The sequence below is a fragment of the Mobula birostris genome, chromosome 3, assembly GCF_030028105.1.
Source record: "Mobula birostris isolate sMobBir1 chromosome 3, sMobBir1.hap1, whole genome shotgun sequence".
NCBI lineage: Eukaryota > Metazoa > Chordata > Chondrichthyes > Myliobatiformes > Myliobatidae > Mobula > Mobula birostris.
Genome location: NC_092372.1, coordinates 18,182,201 through 18,196,812, shown reverse-complemented (window position 1 = coordinate 18,196,812; position 14,612 = coordinate 18,182,201). Strand labels below are relative to the sequence as shown.

Genomic DNA, 14,612 nt, shown 5'->3' with positions numbered 1-14,612 from the left:
ATGAAGTACAATGTTGGAAAGTGTATGGTTATGCACTTTGGCAGAAAAAATAAACGGGCAGACTATTATTTAAATGGGAAAAGAATTCAAAGTTCTGAAATGCAACGGGACTTGGGAGTCCTCGTACAGGATACCCTTAAAGTTAACCTCCAGGTTGAGTCAGTAGTGAAGAAGGCGAATGCAATGTTGGCATTCATTTCTAGAGGAATATAGAATAGGAGCAGGGATGTGATGTTGAGGCTCTATAACGCACTGGTGAGACCTCACTTGGAGTACTGTGGGCAGTTTTGGTCTCCTTATTTAAGAAAGGATGTGCTGACGTTGGAGAGGGTACAGAGAAGATTCACTAGAATGATTCTGGGAATGAGAGGGTTAACATATGAGGAACGTTTGTCCGTTCTTGGACTGTGTTCCTTGGAGTTTAGAAGAATGAGGGGAGACCTCATAGAAACATTTCGAATGTTAAAAGGCATGGACAGAGTGGATGTGGCAAAGTTGTTTCCCATGATGGGGGAGTCTAGTACAAGAGGGCATGACTTAAGGATTGAAGGGCGCCCTTTCAGAACAGAAATGCGAAGAAATTTTTTTAGTCAGAGGGTGGTGAATCTATGGAATTTGTTGCCACGGGTAGCAGTGGAGGCCAAGTCATTGGGTGTATTTAAGGCAGAGATGGATAGGTATCTGAGTAGCCAGGGCATCAGAGGTTATGGTGAGAAGGCAGGGGAGTGGAACTAAATAGGAGAAAATGGATCAGCTCATGATAAAATGGCGGAGCAGACTCGATGGGCCAAATGGCCTACTTCTGCTCCTTTGTCTTATGGTCTTATGGTCTATCCCAATTAAATGGCATAGTGATCTAGATAAGTGAAGGGAATCCCAGCTATTTTCTCAATTAGTTTTTGTTCTTTAAGAGTTGTCCCTTTAGAAAAAGCACTTGCTTATATTATTTCGGAAAACCAAACGGGTTTTATTAAAGGTCGTTACTCTTTTTATAACATTCGCACACTGTTAAACATTGTTTATATCTCCTCACAAAATGATCCTGAGTGCGTCATTTCCTTAGACGCTGAAAAAGCCTTCCACAGAGTCGAATGGCCTTACTTATTTAAAGTGCTTGAAAGTTTAATTTCAGCCTGAAATTTATATCCTGGATTAAATTGTTATATCATTCTCCTATGGTCTCAGTCCGTACTAACTCTTTAAGCTCATCTTTTTTCCCTCTTTTTCGAGGTACCAGACAAGGTTGTCCTCTTAGTTCTTTATTATTTGACATTGCACTAGAACCTCTTGCAATTGCTATTCGAGAATCTCCAAATATTATTGGAATAACTCGGGGTTTAAAGTCCCATAAAGTATCACTCTATGCTGATGACTTACTTTTATATATTTCTAATCTTCAAAAATCTATCCCTGCTGCTTTAGATTTATTAGCACAATTTAGTCTTTTTTCAGGTTATAAGTTAAATCTCAGTAAGAGTGAACTTTTCCCGATTAATAAGCAAGTTCCCTTATATCAGAATCTTCCGTTTAAATTGGTTAATAATCATTTTTCATATCTTGGGATTAAAATTACCTGTAAACATAAAGATTTATTTAAGACTAATTTCCTACCCTTAATCAATCACATTACTCAACTTTCATTTAAATGGTCTCCATTTTATTTAACTTTGATTGGTTGTATTAATGCTGTTAAGATGTTTATTCTGCCAAAATTTTTATATGCATTTCAGGCACTACCGATTTTTGTTCCAAAATCCTTTTTTGAAAAAGTTGACTCTAAAATTTCTTCATTTATTTGGCAAAATAAAAACCCAAGATTGGGTAAAATACATCTACAGAAAGCTAAGAGAGATGGAGGTTTGGCATTGCCTAACTTTAGATTCTATTATTGGGCAATTAATATTCGTCACATGAAATTTTGGTTACTTGATCAAGATACACTATCCATTCCTAAATGGGTAGTATTGGAATTACAATCTGCTCAAGGTTATGCACTTGGCTCCATTTTAGGTTCTTCTCTTCCTTTTGATTTGAAACGCCACAAACAGGTTTGTAACCCGATAGTTAAATATACCTTACGTATTTGGTTTCAATTCCAAAAATTTTTCGATCTTAATCAATTTGGGCTTGCGATTCCTATTTTAGGCAACATATTCTTTCCTCCCTCTTCCACGGACCGTGCCTTTCAAATTTGGAAGACCAATGGTATTTCACGGTTTTTGGATTTATTTTAGATGGTTCCCTTATGTCTTTTGAACAATTATCTAACAAATATAACTTACCAAGAATACATTTTTTTTTAGATATCTCCAAGTTAGAAATTTCCTATGTACTATACTCTCTTCCTTTCCGACGCTACCTCCATTAGGTAAATTGAAGGGATTAAAGGCAGATAAATCCCCAGGGCCAGATGGTCTGCATCCCAGAGTGCTTAAGGAAGTAGCCCAAGAAATAGTGGATGCATTAGTGATAATTTTTCAAAACTCTTTAGATTCTGGACTAGTTCCTGAGGATTGGAGGGTGGCTAATGTAACCCCACTTTTTAAAAAAGGAGGGAGGGAGAAACCAGGGAATTATAGACTGGTTAGCCTAACGTCGGTGGTGGGGAAACTGCTGGAGTCAGTTATCAAAGATGTGATAACAGCACATTTGGAAAGCGGTGAAATTATCGGACAAAGTCAGCATGGATCTGTGAAAGGAAAATCATGTCTGACGAATCTCATAGAATTTTTTGAGGATGTAACTAGTAAAGTGGATAGGGGAGAACCAGTGGATGTGGTATATTTGGATTTTCAAAAGGCTTTTGACAAGGTCCCACACAGGAGATTAGTGTGCAAACTTAAAGCACACGGTATTGGGGGTAAGGTATTGATGTGGATAGAGAATTGGTTAGCAGACAGGAAGCAAAGAGTGGGAATAAACGGGACCTTTTCAGAATGGCAGGCAGTGACTAGTGGGGTACTGCAAGGCTCAGTGCTGGGACCCCAGTTGTTTACAATATATATTAATGACTTGGATAAGGGAATTAAATGCAGCATCTCCAAGTTTGCGGATGACACGAAGCTGGACGGCAGTGTTAGCTGTGTGGAGGATGCTGAGAGGATGCAGGGTGACTTGGATAGGTTGGGTGAGTAGGCAAATTCATGGCAGATGCAATTTAATGTGGATAAATGTGAAGTTATCCACCTTGGTGGCAAAAATAGGAAAACAGATTATTATCTGAACGGTGGCTGATTAGGAAAAGGGGAGGTGCAATGAGACCTGGGTGTCATTATACACCAGTCATTGAAAGTGGGCATGCAGGTACAGCAGGCGTTGAAAAAGGCGAATGGTATGCTGCCACTTATAGCGAGAGGATTCGAGTACAGGAGCAGGGAGGTACTACTGCAGTTTTACAAGGCCTTGGTGAGACCACACCTGGGGTATCGTGTGCAGTTCTGGTCCCCTAATCTGAGGAAAGACATACTTGCCATAGAGGGAGTACAAAGAAGGTTCACCAGATTGATTCCTGGGATGGCAGACTTTCATATGAAGAAAGACTGGATGAACTGGGCTTGTACTCGTTGGAATTTAGAAGATTGAGGGGGGATCTGATTGAAACGTATAAAATCCTAAAGGGATTGGACAGGCTAGATGCAGGAAGATTGTTCCCGATGTTGGGGAAGTCCAGAACGAGGGGTCACAGTTTGAGGATAAAGGGGAAGCCTTTTAGGACTGAGATTAGGAAAAACTTCTTCACACAGAGAGTGGTGAATCTGTGGAATTCTCTGCCCCAGGAAACAGTTGAGGCCAGTTCATTGGCTATATTTGAGAGGGAGTTAGATATGGCCCTTGTGGCTACGGGGATCAGGGGGTATGGAGGGAAGGCTGGTGCAGGGTTCTGAGTTGGATGATCAGCCACGATCATAATAAATGGCGGTGCAGGCTCGAAGGGCCGAATGGCCTACTCCACCTATTTTCTATGTTTCTACATATATTTTAGATACTATAATTAACCTTAATCCATGTCAGAAAGGTGTAACGGCTATTATTTATAATACCATTCTGAAACTTAGGAAAGCTCCATTCGATAAGATTAGGTCAGATTGGGAAAAGGAATTGGGCTTTATTATTTCGGCGGATGACTGGGCGCATATTTTACAACTAGTCAATACTTCCTCTATCTGTTCTAAACACTCCCTAATTCAGTTTAAGGTTGTCCATAGAGCACATATGTCTAAAGATAAATTAACTCATTTTTATTCTCATATTAACCCTCTTTGTGACAGATGTCATGAGGAGATAGCTTCCTTAACTCATATGTTTTGGTCCTGTCCTACTTTGGAAACTTTTTGGAAAGACATTTTTAATATTATTTCAAAGTTATTGAATATAGATATTTCTCCCCATCCTGTTACTGCTATCTTTGGATTACCTAAAATTTCCAGTAATCTTTCCCCTTCAGCCCATAGATTGATTGCATTTCTTACTTTAATGGCGATAAGATGTATTTTACAACACTGGAAGGAGATTAATGCTCCAACTACGTTCTTTTGGTTTTCCCAGACGATACTATGTTTAAGTTTGGAGAAAATCAGAAGTAATCTTTATGATTCTTCAGTTAAATTTGAACAGACCTGGAGATCTTTTATTCAACATTTTCATTTAATGTAACTTTTTTTTCTCTCTTTGTCCATATTTATATTCCCTTCTTGTTTTTTAACTGTTTTTAATGGAGGTCGGGTTTGAGGACGTGATTGTTTTAAGTTGTTTAATTCTACTTGATACCTAGTTAGCCCATTGCTTTGCTTTTTAGATTAGTTGCACGGTGGGTTTTTTTTGGTTTTTTTTTTCTTTTCCTTATCGACATGTATGAAAATTAGTATACTATTATATTACCCTGTTATTTTATATCTAAACTGCGCTGTTTGTACTAACTTCTTTTTGTGTATTAATATTTCTTGTAAAGTTATATTGCAACAGTGTATCAGTGCCTATTTGGTTTACCTTTTGTGTACTAATTCAATAAAAAGATTTAAAAAGAAAGAAAAAGAGTTGTCCCAAATAAGTGGCTGTCCCCATTAACTGATGTTCCAATTAACTGGAATTAACTATGTGGCTGAGTGACGATAAACTGGAACTTGAGATAGGGTAGGTTTCCACTATCTGTTTCCTGTGGTAGGGGTATCTAAAACTAGAGAGCTTACGTTTAGACAACTGGGGTGCCCTCTAATTTTAAGGGAGAGGGAGGAGGTTTAATGGAGATTTGAGAAGTAAAACTTTCACTCAAAAATGAGTTCTAGAGGCAGCAGTGGAAGCAGGAACAGTAACTGCATGTCAGAGAATCATGACAGGTACCTGAATGAGGAGGGTGTAGAGACATACATAATTAATACAGGCTGGTCTGATTCGTATAAATAGGCATAATGGTTCACATAGAAGCGGTGTGTTGAAGTCATGACATATAACTGTATAATTTTATGGTGTAATGTCTTGGAGCATTTCTCAGTCAATGCTATTATGCATGTGAAGTAAAAACTGAAAGCACTGACCATCTAGGCAACATCAGTAGAAAGAAAAACAGTCAACATTTCGGCAATGACTTTTTTTCAGAGTTCCCACCTCAGTGAAGCAGTTTTCGATTTGCTGAAAAAAGGGGAGAAAAATAAATACCTGTGGAGATCAAGGGAAAAACATGACACAGATTGATGCCAGCTAGATGTGCTGCTGCTTGTTAATGGCAAGTAATAAGACTATAAGTTATAGGAGCAGAATTAGTCCATTTGGCCTATCAAGTCTGCTCCACATGGCTGATTTATTTCCTTCTCAACCCCAATCTCCTTCCTTCTCATAACCCTTGATACCCTGACTAATCAAGGATCTATCAACCTCTGCCTTAAAAATACCCAATGACTTGACCTCTACAAATAACTGTGGCAACGAATTCCAGATTTGGCACTCTCTGGCTAAAGAAATCCCTCCTCATCTCTGTTCTAAATGAATGACCCTCTATTCTGAGGCTGTGTCCTCTGGTCCTAGACTTCCCCACCATAGCAAACGTCCTCTCCACATCCAATCTTTTGAGGCCTTGAAACATTCAATAGATTTCAATGAAATCTCCCCTTATTCTTCTGATTTCCAGTGAGTATGGCCCAGAGCCATCAAATACTCCTCATAAGGTTACCCTTTCATTCCTGGAATCATTCTTGTGCACCTCCAATCTTCCTAGAGCAGGGGTTGCCAACCTGGGATGCACAGATCCCCTGTGTTAATGGGTAAGGCTCAATGGCATAAAAAAGGTTGGGAACCCCAGACCTAGAGATCGTGTACCTAAAGGGAAGACTGATGCAAGAAAAAAGTCAGCTGCTGAATCTGTGCAATACAGAATGAGTCAGTTGCTGTACTCTTAAAGTAAAGGGCATTCATTCATTCAGGTGCCTTGCTGTTTGGCATGGGCAATCATGTCTCTGAATCCATCATGGTCCCTGACCCTCCAAATTGTAGTTGTTGCCTCCCCTGTTTCTAACCATGATGTTAATCTATCTATCATTTTCATTCTCTGTCTGCCTCTGCTTCTTTTTCCTTCCAGCTTTCCAGTTGTAACTAAATGTTCTAATGTCTCTCTTCACATGATGTGTCCAAAGAATTTTGATTGCTGTTTTCTGATTTTTTTTTTGAAGTAATGTACATTTTGTTTTTGTTCTCTGTAGAACTACTTTGTTGGTTATCCTGTCCGTATATGATATGCAAGGCATTCTTCTGAGGAACCACATCTCTGCTGCATCGATTCTCTTTTCCATTGCAGTTGTGATGGCCCATGACTCACAGCCATACATCAACATAGGAAGAATGTAGCAGGCAGATGTCAATTGCTATTTTCTTGTTCGTTAGGATGTTTCTCATTTCTGTAAATGCTGTTCTTGCCATTGCTATTCTTGCTTTTCTGTCTGTTTCGCATTTGCCATCAGATGTTACCCATGATCCAAGGTACGTGAAGTTGTGAGCTTGTTTCAGGATTTCATTTCTCAATACGATCCTACAGTTTGGGATATCAGGTTTCTTTGATATTACCATTACTTCTGTTTTCTTTTTGATTAAGGTTAGGCCAAGTCTTTTGCTCTCTGTGTTGATGGCAGATACTAGTTTCTGTAAATTTACTTCACTGTTTGCTATCAGTACTGTATCATCCACATAGCTGAGGTTGTTGATATTGTATCCTCCTATACTTATTCCAGGTAGGTCTTATATGGTTCTCATGATGTTTTCATTGTACAGGGAGAACAGGTCTGGTGATAGAACACAACCCTGTCTGACTCCTCGCTTTATTGGCTGATATTCACCAATCTCGTTGTCTATCCGTATGGCTGCACTTCGTTGCCAGCAGAGATTCCTGATTATTCTTAGATCTTTTCCATCGATATTAATATCTTTAAGCATTTTCATGATGACTTGGTGTTTCACTGTAAAGTAAAGGGCAATGCTCAGAAAACCCATAGTCTGTCAGCAGCAGTGGAGGTAATGAAAAACCGAGTCACATTAGAACTGGCCTGGGTATGAAATACACTAAAATGCAAAAGGGTAGTGTTTGTCTTGCATAATTGTGATCACCTTGCGGTTGCTTTTGACAGTTTACATATTTTATTTCTAACTGCTCATGTTAACATAATGTGGTCAGCAGATGGCTTCATCAATGGCTGTTACCACAGTCTCATCCTCTTTATTCATTTCCCAGCCTCACTAACTTAAAACCTGCTTGTTTTCCCTTAATAACATTTGTGACAATGGATCTTTAACCTGAAATGTTTAACTCTTTCCACAGATGCCGTATGACCTGCTCAGTGTTCCTAGAATTTTCTGTTTCTGTTCCTATTTTAGCTTTGTAGCATCTGTAGTTTTTGGATTTCATACCTGCCACTAACCATAAGCCCAGAAACTGATTTTAATGTTGGTACCATTAAATTTCAGCAGACTAATGGCACAACAATTGATTTGAAGCAAAGTCTGTGCTGAAAAATCACGTCATCTCATTGGGGACTATCATTTATATCATTTATATTTAAATGTTTCATAATCACACAACAGTACTTCTGTCAATAAATGAAGTTATCGGTTTGAGTTGTGTCACTGCAAAATGCAGGTTTTATTTTAGAGACTTAAAGAACTATGATGCGCGCACAGAAACAGACCCTTCAGCCCATTGAGTCTATGCTGACCTGTTTTTCTGCATAGTCCTATCTACCTGCACTTGGACCATAGCCCTCCTTACTGCTCTCATCCATGTACCTTTCCAAACTTGTCTTAAATGTTGCAGTTGACCCCAAGTTGGCCACTTCAGCTGACAACGCATTCCATACACATCAAGAAGCTCCCCCTCAAGTTCCCCTTAAAACATTTTTACCTTTCACCCTAAATCTATGACCTCTTGTTGTAGTTCACCCAACCTCAGTCAAAAAAAGCATGCATGATCTATCATAATTTTGTATACTTCTATCAAATCTCTCCTCAATCTTCTGTGTTCCAAGAAATAAAGTCCTAACCTATTCAAACTTTCCTTATAACTCAGGTGCTTCAATCCCAGTAACATCCTTGTAAGTTTTCAATGTACTCTTTCAATCTTATTTGCAGCTTTCCTGTAGGTAGGTGACCAAGACTGCACACGGTACTCCAAATTGGGCTTCACCAGCGTCTTATGCAACTTCAACATCATATCTGCTATATTCAGGGCTCTGATTTATGGAAATTATTGTTGTAAAAGCTCTCATTATAACCCTATCAACCTGTAATGTCGCTTTCAAAGACTTATGGATCTGTATTCCTGGATATCTCATACCTCTGCACACTTCAGTGCCTTCCAATTCAGTGTATAAGTCTTGTCCTAGTTTGGATTAGATTCGATTAGATTCAACTTTATTGTCATTGTGCCAAGTACAGATACAAAGCCAATGAAATGCAAACATGAGGAAATCTGCAGATGCTGGAATTTCAAGCAACACACATAAAAGTTGCTGGTGAACGCAGCAGGCCAGGCCGCATTTATAGGAAGAGGTATAGTCGACGTTTCGGGCCCAGACCCTTCGTCAGGACGGACTAAAAGGAGAGCTAGTAAGAGATTTGAAAGTGGGAGGGGGAGGGGGAGATCCAAAATGATAGGAGAAGACAGGAGTGGGAGGGATGGAGCCAAGAGCTGGACAGTTGATTGGCAAAAGGGATATGAGAGGATTATGGGACAGGAGGCCCAGGGAGAAAGAAAGGGGGAGGGGGGAAGCCCAGAGGATGGGCAATAATGGGTGAGGTACGAGGGGGAGGTGGGACATTAACGGAAGTTGGAGAAGTCAATGTTCATGCCATCAGGTTGGAGGCTACGCAGACACAGTCATAGGTGAAAAGGGAGTACAGAAGAGGGCTCAGCACACAGCCTTGAGTCACGCCGGTGTTCAGGGTGAGAGTGGATGAGGAGAGGTTGTCTATCTTAACTGATTAGGGTCTGTTAGTCAGAAAGTCCGAAGTCCAATTGCAGAGGGATGAGCTGATACCAAGCTGGCGAAGTTCGGCGATCAGCTTGGAGGGGATCACAGTACTGAATGCTGAACTGTCAATGAACAGCATTCTGACGTAAGAGTTGGGGCTGTCCAAGTGGGTCAGGGCAGAGTGAAGTGCTGTGGAGATGGCGTCCTCTGTTGACCTGTTGGTGCGATAGGCAAATTGATAGGGGTCCAGGGTAGTGGGCAGACAGGATTTCCAGATGTGATAGAACCAGTCTCTCAAAGCACTTTGCAATGACGGGGGTGAGTGCAACTGGGTGGAAGTCATTCAGGCCCGTGGCAGTGGAATGCTTCGGCACTGACACAATGGTGGTGATCTTGAAGCTTGTAGGGACAACTGCCTGGGCCTGAGACAGATTAAAAATGTCCGTGAAGACCCCGGCCAACTGCCCTGCCCAGATTTTGAGCACATGGCCAGAGTTTATCCTGCCTAAATGCAAGACCCAACACTGTTCTGCATTAATTTCCATCTGCCATTTTTCAGCCCATTTTTTCAGCTTGTCCAGATTACTTTGCTAGCCTTCCTTGCTGATCCCCATGCCTCCAGTCTTGTTGTCAACTACATGTTCTGTAAGCACTATAGTCTTGTTAAAATTGATCAGATGAAGAATTCAGAGATCATCAATTTTAGGTGTGTGTTGGAAATAGTAGTAATACATCTACAAACCCCATTTCCAGAAAAGTTGGGATATTTTCCAAAATGCGATAAAAACAAAAATCTGTGACATGTTAATTCACGTGAACCTTTTTTTAACTGACAGAAGTACAAAGAAAAGATTTTCAATAGTTTTACTGACCAACTTAATTGTATTTTGTAAATATACACAAATTTAGAATTTGATGGCTGCAACACACTCAACAAAAGTTGGGACAGAGTTAAAATAAGATTGAAAAGTGCATAGAATATTCAAGAAACACCAGTTTGGAAGACTCCACATTAAGCAGGCTAATTGGTAGCAGGTGAGGTATCATGACTGGGTATAAAAGTAGCGTCCATCAAAGGCTTAGTCTTTGCAAGCAAGGATGGGTCGTGGCTCACCCCTTTGTGCCAAAATTCGTGAAAGAATTGTTAGTCAGTTCAAAAGGAACATTTCTCAACCCAAGATTGCAGAGAATTTAGGTCTTCCAACATCTACAGTACATAATATTGTGAAAAGATTCAGAGAATTCAGAGACATCTCAGTGCATAAAGGGCAAGGTCAGAAATCACTGTTGAATGCACGTGATCCTCGACCCTTCAGGTGGCACTGCCTAAGAAACCGTCATGCTACTGTGACAATTATAGCCACCTGGGCTCGGGAGTACTTCGGAAAACCATTGTCACTCAACACAGTCCGTCGCTGCATCCAGAAATGCAACTTGAAACTGTATTACACAAGGAGGAAGCCATACATCGACTCTATGCAGAAACGCCGGCGAGTTCTCTGGGCCCGAGCTCATCTCAGATGGACCGAAAGACTGTGGGACCACGTGCTGTGGTCAGATGAGTCCACAATTCAGCTAGGTTTCGGAAAAAACGGGCGTCGAGTTCTCCGTGCCAAAGATGAAAACGACCATCCAGATTGTTATCAGCGAAAGGTGCAAAAGCCAGCGTCTGTGATGGTATGGGGGTGCATCAGTGCCCACAGCATGGGTGAGTTGCATGTATGTGAAGGTACCATTGACTCTGAGGAGTATATTAGGATTTTAGAGAGACATATGTTGCCATCAAGGCAACGTCTCTTCCCCGGATGTCCATGCTTATTTCAGCAGGACAATGCCAAACCACATTCTGCACAGCGTGGCTTTGTAGACACAGAGTGCGTGTGCTTGACTGGCCTGCTGCCAGTCCAGATCTATCTCCTACTGAAAATGTATGGCGCTTCATGAAGAGGAGAATCAGACAACGGAGACCACGGACTGTTGAGCAGCTGAAGTCTTATATCAAGCAAGAATGGACAAAATTTCCAATTGCAAATCTACTACAATTAGTATCCTCAGTTCCAAAACGATTAAAAAGTGTTATTAAAAGGAAAGGTGATGTAACACAATGGTAAACGTGCCTCTGTCCCAACTTTTGTTGAGTGTGTTGCAGCCATCAAATTCTAAATTTGTGTATGTTTACAAAATACAATTAAGTTGGTCAGTAAAACTATTGAAAATCTTTTCTTTGTACTTCTGTCAGTTAAATAAAGGTTCACGTGAATTAACATCACAGATTTTTGTTTTATTGCATTTTGGAAAATATCCCAACTTTTCTGGAAATGGGGTTTGTATTATGATTATATATTTCTGCACAAATAATCTGGCAAAATTTAGCAGTTGTCAGAGGTACTTTTTTATTATGGAGACAGTGGATTTTAATTTGGGAACATTCTGCTGTTTGCAATGGAAATTATTAATATTAAGTTCACACAGACTTTATCAAAGCTTTTGTTAGTTAATAAGTTAGTTTGGAAGAATAGATCACATGGGAGCTAGCCAACTGGATATAAAATTGGCTTAGTGTAAGAAAACCACATGGAGGTTGTTATTTGGACTGGAGGTCGGTGACCACTGGTCTACTGCAGAGATCAAATAGCGCAGGGTCTGCTATTGTTTGTCATCTTTTTTTTAGTGATTTGGCTGCCGAGGATGTTAACAAGGATGGTAAATTTGCAGATGACACTAGTGCTGGTGCAGTGGATGGTGAAGAAGGTATCTATGATTACAACAGGATCTAAGTGGGCCAAAGAATGGCGGATTGAATTTAACTTGTCAAGTGTGAAGTGTTGTATTTTGGCTAAACCAGGTTAGAACTTGCACATGGTACAGTAGGTTCCTGGGAGTGTAGTAGAACACAGAGACAGGGACACAGGTATTTAGTTTGCTACAGGTACTGACACAGGTCATAGTCATAGTCTTACTTTATTAATCCCAGGGGAAATTTGTTTTCGTTACAGTTGCTCTATAAATAATAGTAATAGAACCATAAATAGTTAATTAGTAATATGTAAATTATGCCAGTAAATTATGAAATAAGTCCAGGACCAGCCTATTGGCTCAGGGTGTCTGACCCTCCAAGGGAGGAGTTGTAAAGTTTGATGGCCACAGGCAGGAATGACTTCCTATGACACTCAGTGCTGCATCTCGGTGGAATGAGTCTCTAGCTGAATGTACTCCTGTGCCCACCCAGTACGTTATGTAGTGGATGGGAGACATTGACCAAGATGGCATGCAACTTAGACAGCACCCTCTTTTCAGACACCACCATGAGAGAGTCCAGTTCCATCCCCACAACATCACTGGCCTTACGAATGAGTTTGTTGATTCTGTTCATGTCTGCCACCCTCAGCCTGCTGCCCAGCACACAACAGCAAACATGATAGCACTGGCCACCACAGACTCGTAGAACATCCTCAGCATCGTCCGGCAGATGTTAAAGGACCTCATTCTCCTCAGGAAATAGAGACGGCTCTGATCCTTCTTGTAGACAGCCTCAGTGTTCTTTGACCAGTCCAGTTTATTGTCAGTTCGTATCCCCAGGTATTTGTAATCCTCCACCATGTCCACACTGACCCCCTGGATGGAAACAGGGGTCACCGGTACCTTAGCTCTCCTCAGGTCTACCACCAGCTCCTTAGTCTTTTTCACATTAAGCTGCAGATAATTCTGCTCACACCATGTGACAAAGTTTCCTACCGTAGCCCTGTACTCAGCCTCATCTCCCTTGCTGATGCGTCCAACTATGGCAGAGTCATCCGAAAACTTCTGAAGGTGACAAGACTCTGTGCAGTAGTTGAAGTCTGAGGTGTAAATGGTGAAGAGAAAGGGAGACAAGACAGTCCCCTGTGGAGCCCCAGTGCTGCTGATCACTCTGTCGGACACACAGTGTTGCAAGCACACGTACTGTGGTCTGCCTGTCTGCCAGGTATAGGGGGCAATGAAGAAGACGTTTAGCCAGCTTGATTTCATTTGTCAGGTCACTGAGTAGAGGAGATAGGAGATCATTGTGCAAATGTACAAGTCATTAGTGAGACTGGTCTTGGAATATTGTGTGCAGTTCTGGTCAAGTAGATAAGGAAGGGTGTTATTAAGCTGAAAAGGGTGCAGGGGAGGTGCACAGGGATGTTACCAGAGGATGGTTAGGCTAAGACAGCTGGATGGTGACGTGATGGAGCTATAAAATCCTGGGGGGTGTAGATAAGGTGGATGGCCATGTCTTTTTATAGGAGTGTAAGGGCATAGATTTAAGATGAGAGAGGAAAGATTTAAAAGGGAACTTAGGGGTAACTTTTTCACACACAGGGTGCTGTGTATCTGGAATGAGTTGTCAGAAGAAGTGGTAGAACTGGGTACAAAGTCTTTAATTACACTTGGACAAGTGCATGGATGAAAGCAGTTTAAGGGCATATTCACCAAACACAGGCAAATGGGATTAGCTCAGGTAGATATTAAGACATCTCAGCTGGCACAGGTGAGTTGAATCAATAGGCCTGTTTCTGTGCTGTATAATGTTACAGCTCTATGACAGTCATGACTTCAAAATTAAGGCGCCTTTAAAATGTAACTGAAAAGTTGTGAATTGATGCTTAGTAACTGAATCGCTATTATTTTCCAGGTTAGTAAATTTGCTAATGTTTGAGTGAATACGGTGGTAAGTATTGGAAGCAAGCAGCAAATTGGGAAAGTTTGAACAAAATATTGATGAGGACCAGGAATAATAGACCCTAACTACCATATAAGAATAGAGGTCCCTAAGCTGTTTGTACTGATTTGTTTAGTAGTAAACTTGCTTTATCTTTTTACCAATCTCCACTGTTTTCCCTTACTTTTCCTGTACTTCCCCACTGTAGATGCATCTATCTCCAGGGTAAATATAGATGCAAAGATGCATTTAAGATTTCCTTGTATGATAGGCAAAATAGGGATGTTGCTCCTATCGTGCAGGGAAACAGCTTGGTCTCCATGTTATTGGCCCATTCCTGTTAACTATCACTGAGCCCTCCAAACCCCAATTGTTCCCCTCTCTCTTTCAAACTGGAGTAACTCACAACTTATTTCTACCCTGCTTCAGCATAGGTTCTCCGTTCTCTTGCCCCAATCTAAAATCTTTTTACATTTCTTTATCCA

The 14,612-nt window shown here is 40.8% G+C and overlaps 1 protein-coding gene across 9 annotated transcripts in view; it reads left to right on the top strand.

Moving 5' to 3' along the window:
* The window catches only part of amacr (alpha-methylacyl-CoA racemase), a 94,768-nt gene that overhangs the window by 20,661 nt on the left and 59,495 nt on the right, over positions 1–14,612 (top strand). For 4 of the 9 annotated variants that reach the window (XM_072252281.1, XM_072252280.1, XM_072252282.1 and 1 more), the window contains one exon: positions 5,593–5,719. The exons of 4 other annotated variants lie outside the window; for them this stretch is intronic. The gene's annotated coding sequence lies outside the window, so the exon portion shown is untranslated. Of the gene's footprint in view, positions 1–5,592; positions 5,720–6,711; positions 6,967–14,612 lie in introns of those variants that run through there. One more of the 9 variants, XM_072252285.1, reaches the window with a different exon arrangement.